The following is a 5,260-nucleotide window of genomic DNA, read 5'->3' as shown; positions in this document are numbered from 1 at the left end:
AGTATATATATATATATATATATATATATATATATATATATATATAGTAACATCAACTTTTCTCAATAAATGAAATTTGTCTTGAAAAATTAATAACTTTAAAACTTATATACTTTTCTAAGCACACATTTTTAGGTTAAAGGAATCTAACCTCCTATCAATGATTTATTTCCAAAGTAATTAGTTTTCCCTAAATTACTCCAAATCACATTTTCATTAATAAGTTTAGATTTTTCATTAAAATATGAATTAGTGTCTACCTGGTACAACACTAAAAACAAGTATTCTTTTTTACAAAAAGGAACAATGCTAACTTAAAGTAGATATTTTTTTCTACATAAAATCAAATAAAGTCTTAAAAGTAACTTGAGTAGATATTTCAAGTTATTTTTTCTATGTAAAATCAAATGAAGTCTTAAAAGTAATTATAGACTAATTAATTAACTTTCAAATAAAAAGAATTGCTAATGAAAAATTACATCATAAAATTATTTTTTCTTTTTACATAAATTACCACTACAGCAAAAATACTTTAGGCAATGCACAAAAAAACATGGCCTAAAGCAAAAAAAACCATGGCTTTAATATTAGACAATGAATTGGTAACGAATTTGTAGTCGTTGCATAGGTGATCATGGTCTATACTAGAGGCAATAAATTTTTTTTTTTGTTTAGGCCAGGAAATCCAAAAACCGTTGCCTATTATGCAACAATTTAAAAACCATTGCCTACTATGCAACAATTAAAAAATGTTGTCTAAGATGTTTCAATACCCAACAATTTCTGAGCCAGTATAATCAAACAGGTTTTTTCATGTTGCTTATTTCTATAAGACACATTTATGAAAGTGTGGTACAAAATAATTTTTTTTAAACAAGACTTATAAAAGTGGAATGATGAAAAATAATTTTAATTTTATTTATACATTTAAACAATGCTATTTTAAGTGAGATTAATAACTTTATTTGAAAAGTAATACTTAAAATAGATTTATTCTACTAAAATAGTAGAAATAAAATAAAATAAATTACATTAAGACACTTCTAATATATAATGGAATTGAAAATTGTCATAGCAACATTATATTGTAATATTGTCTACGGTTCCAAAATTAAAAAGTATTATATTCTTCAAAATAAAAAATAAAAAGTACAATTTATCTTGACTACACTTTTATTTCTCTTCATCTTGATCTTCATATAACATCCTGTAACAAAAAAAGAAAAGTTCAATACGTCATCAGTAATTTATGCCTTGGACTAATGTCCTAGGTGTTTATTGCCATCAATAATTTATGCTTAATATCACATTAAAAAAATTCTTCACTGAAAAATGCAAAGTAGAAACACCTAACAGATTAGAGAAAACTTCACTTAACTAAGTACCATTTGTAATTTGATAACACTAAGTTGAAATAATCACATACTGAATAAACACTTTATTACCAGAAACCTAGTGTGAAACTTCCAATCAACTTAGTAAAAAGTTATCCTTGCAAGAATCAATCTTAGCAACATACTACACACTTTAAATTTCTAAGTGCTTTGGATTTCACATTTACAAATAAACCATTATCTATTGGCCATGAAAGGAGAATATTCATTATGAGAACAAAAGGCAAGTAAATTATTTTTTTCATTTATTATTTCAACTAGCTAGCCAAAATAGATATGAGAACAACCAAGCTTTATATAAAAACAGTGTAACCCTATTTCCCTTTTTTATGAAAAAAAAAAACTTATATGCAAGTGATTACTAATATTTGAACATATTCATCCAAAACGATCCAAAATAAAATATTTCAAACTTTCAAACAATTAATAGTAGAGGATTGCCCTTTACCTTATCTGTTGAACCAGTTAAGACTAATTCACAATGAGCTACAAACTTTACACTGGCCACCTACAAAAAGCACCCACAATCATCAAAAAATTAACAAAAGATAACTCCAGCAATTTCAATCGTAATAAAAGCTTCTTGGAGTGACCACTTAGTGTAGATAATATATGTCCTGAAGGTCGGTAAAAAATGAAAGCATTTGTATCAATACCTCCAGTTGTAATTAAGTCCTGTCAACAGAGAATAGGATGATCTTGGATTACCTCCCAAAATGGTGTAGTATACTTTCAAGCAGTTGATTAATTTTTGCAAGTTTGCATACACATTACCTTTAATTGCATTGCATGCATGAAAATGAGATAAATGTGTAAGTCAAACACTCATAGGGCAGCTCTCCTTTGGCAAGTTGATTATTATAAGACATACATGAATTCAAAGTAATCACCACTACCTGCCAAAAGAGATATGCCCTAAGAGTGAATTTGCTTACTAACGAGAACAAGTCCCTCTCACTCACTCCCATGGTTCCTATTTTCTTCTTTGACAAGTAGTGATTGACACCCTCTACAAGTTATATAGGCAAAAAACTTAGGACAAACCATATACACATTGGCATATACTCGAGGTTATGCTTTGGATATACTTCTCATGCAAAAACACTTTTAACTTTCCTTTTATTTTTATTTTTTGAATGGCATATGCTTGAAGTTCCTAAGATATCTTGTCCTTGAATTGTTTTTCTGTTAGACTTGAGATTCTCCCTTTCATCTTAAAGTTCAACTTTTTTTTTCTTCTAAAAAAATCTCTCTATGCTCCATCTCATGAAGTTACATGTTGAGGGACCATGGCCAAGGTCATATGTCGGACTCTAACAAGAGACATTACATGTCCTTGGTCTCTTTCTTTTTAATTCTTCTGTGTTTGTTTATGAAATTATTGCTTTCCTTCTTATTTGATTAATGATTTCTTAGCCCCTTGACATAAAGATTGATTTAGAATACAAGGGACATCAACTTAAGAATTTATACATTTTGTTACAAAATTTACTATTTAATTGAAAGTTATTGGAATTTCAAATCAATCTAAATTTATTCAAAAAGTTATTGATATGAATGAACATTGACATTGTATATACTTTTAAAATATATGAAGATAAAAACAATTTGAATGCATTTTGGGCTTGCATTCAAGAGGCCTGAAAACAAGTTGGTCCAATCAAACAATAACTTGACAATACATCTTTAATAAAATTTTGATGTTCTTTTAGTTCCTTTTAGCATTTTTTGCTTGGGGATGTAAATTAATTTCAAATAAGGAAATTTGACTCTGGTCAAATATTGTATATGGATTTATGTTTAGAGTTGGATCAAATCTAAAATTTGAACGTCCAGGTTTATGTCTAAGATAATTTAGAATTTGGGGAATATTTTGTGTAGGATATTTAGTATTAAATAGTCTCTGAAATAGAAAATCATTATATATTGTAGTTTGGAACTTGGTATAACAATAAGATCTAGTTTATTGAATTGAATGGTGCTTAGAGTGATTTTTGAACTTTATTGAATTGTATTTTTAGATTTGCATGGCCAAATTAAGTTAAAATGGTTTAAATATCAAATTTGTGCAATAGTGTAAATTGGGCATTTTAAACTTGTTAAGTAAAATTGATAAAATAAATTTTTGGTGAGTTTGAAAATGTTGAGTTATTGCAATTTTTTTTTTCTTTTTCTTTTTCTTAAGCAATAAATTTCTTTTTACTTGTCGAAGATTTTCATCCAAGCAAGACATCTCTTCTTCAACCAAAAAAGAGCATGAGAATTTGCTTGCTTTTGTTGTGTTTTTCACTGAACTGAAACAAGATCAAAAAGCAATCTTTCTTCTCTATATGTGTCTCCATCGAGTGAAGGCTATGTTGTTCCAGTGACATTTATATCTAATGTTTAGTTCAATGGTTTGATGTAATGTGTGATGTTATCTCAATATTGCATTAATTGAGATGATTATTGAAATGTTTATGAATTATACACACATGATGTGAATTTAGTTGAGATAACCTACTGATATAGTATATATGAATCTTTGTTTTAATGTATGTATTAAGTACACACTTTTATGTTTTACCAATATATTTTGATTTCAGTAAGTGTTTAATTCATATAAATCAGCACCTCATAGCGAAAGTAGCTAACAGAGAGTTTATTACATATGTGTATAACTGTCAACTTGGCCAAACTTATAGGACTTGGTCTTGACCCACATGAGCTGGGGCAAAATAACCCACAGGGAAAGTCCCCCATCCAATTGAAAAAGTCCACAAGGCCAAAAAGCTCACAAAAGACTTGTGGATTAGGGTCAGCCCATGGGCTTTCTTATTAAATATGAAAAATATATTATTTTTTTTAAAATGTCATTAAACTTTCAGTTTAGGTTAGCTTGTCTCGACTTTTAGCCAAATCGCTCAGGATTAACCTTCAGCTTAAGCAGGCCCATCTCAACCTTTAACCTAGGTTGACTGCTCTCAAACTTTGGCACATGTTGACCGAGACAACCTTTGGCTTGAGTCGGGTCGACTCAGCCATATTCAGCCAAATTTTGGTGGGTGAAGACTTGGCCAAATTCGACCAAATTTTGGTCAGGGTCAACTTTGCCGAAATTCGATCACAACCAACTAGGGCAACTTGGCCGAATATCAAACAAGATGGACTCGGCCGAATTCGGCCAAATTTTGGCCCTAAATAAAATTTGACCAAATTCGCTCGAGTTTGCCTTAATTGAAATTCGGTTTATTTAGTCTCTCAATAATCGACCCTAGCCCACCCACTCGACCTTCATCTCGGTTGTCAGCTCGGGCCGACCTACCTCTACCGTTGACCCGAGCCGAACTTCCTCTATCGTTGGCTCGAACTAGCTCGTCTTGGTCGTTGGCCCAAGATAACCCGCCTCTGTCGTCGACCCGGGCCAACCTGTCTCAGGCGTTGGCTTGAGATGGCTCGGTTCGATCTTTGACTCAGACTCAAAGTATTTTAGTGGAGCTAAACCCATCTTAGCCACGGCCCTAACTCACTTGAGAGGGGCTTTGCAGATAGATCTTTTTTTTTGCCCTAATTTGGAAGCCTCCTAAAACAGGGAGTTACTGAAAGGTGTACGACTGATCCATGGACCACTGGTTAAATTGAGACCTCAACATATGTGAAACATGTGTCAAAATATTGGATGCCTTTAACTTATCCTAAACTGTGAAATTAAGGTTATGTTTAGAATGGGTTAGATGTTAACCTTTATGTTGTGTTTGGATCCGTATGAGTACTGCTCATACGAATGGAAAGTGAGTTGCGGACGTGTTTGGTTCTACTGATTTGCACTGATTTGAGATGATGAATTTGCGTATAAGTTGCAGATTTTGGCACTCTCTAAGATAAAA

At 31.2% G+C, this 5,260-nt stretch overlaps 1 long non-coding RNA gene across 1 annotated transcript; it reads right to left on the bottom strand.

Moving 5' to 3' along the window:
- Positions 1-1,079: 1,079 nt before the first annotated feature.
- Positions 1,080-2,368, bottom strand: LOC146887286 (uncharacterized). Its single transcript, XR_014994249.1, has 3 exons — positions 2,051-2,368; positions 1,843-1,902; positions 1,080-1,207 (listed from the first exon to the last, which is right to left on the bottom strand). It is a non-coding gene; the product is annotated as an uncharacterized LOC146887286 (long non-coding RNA).
- Positions 2,369-5,260: the final 2,892 nt, after the last annotated feature.

Source organism: Vigna unguiculata, chromosome 4 (assembly GCF_037176805.1).
Source record: "Vigna unguiculata cultivar grain cowpea cultivar isolate G323 ecotype 2 chromosome 4, ASM3717680v1, whole genome shotgun sequence".
Lineage (NCBI taxonomy): Eukaryota > Viridiplantae > Streptophyta > Magnoliopsida > Fabales > Fabaceae > Vigna > Vigna unguiculata.
This window is presented reverse-complemented; position numbering and strand designations above follow the sequence as displayed.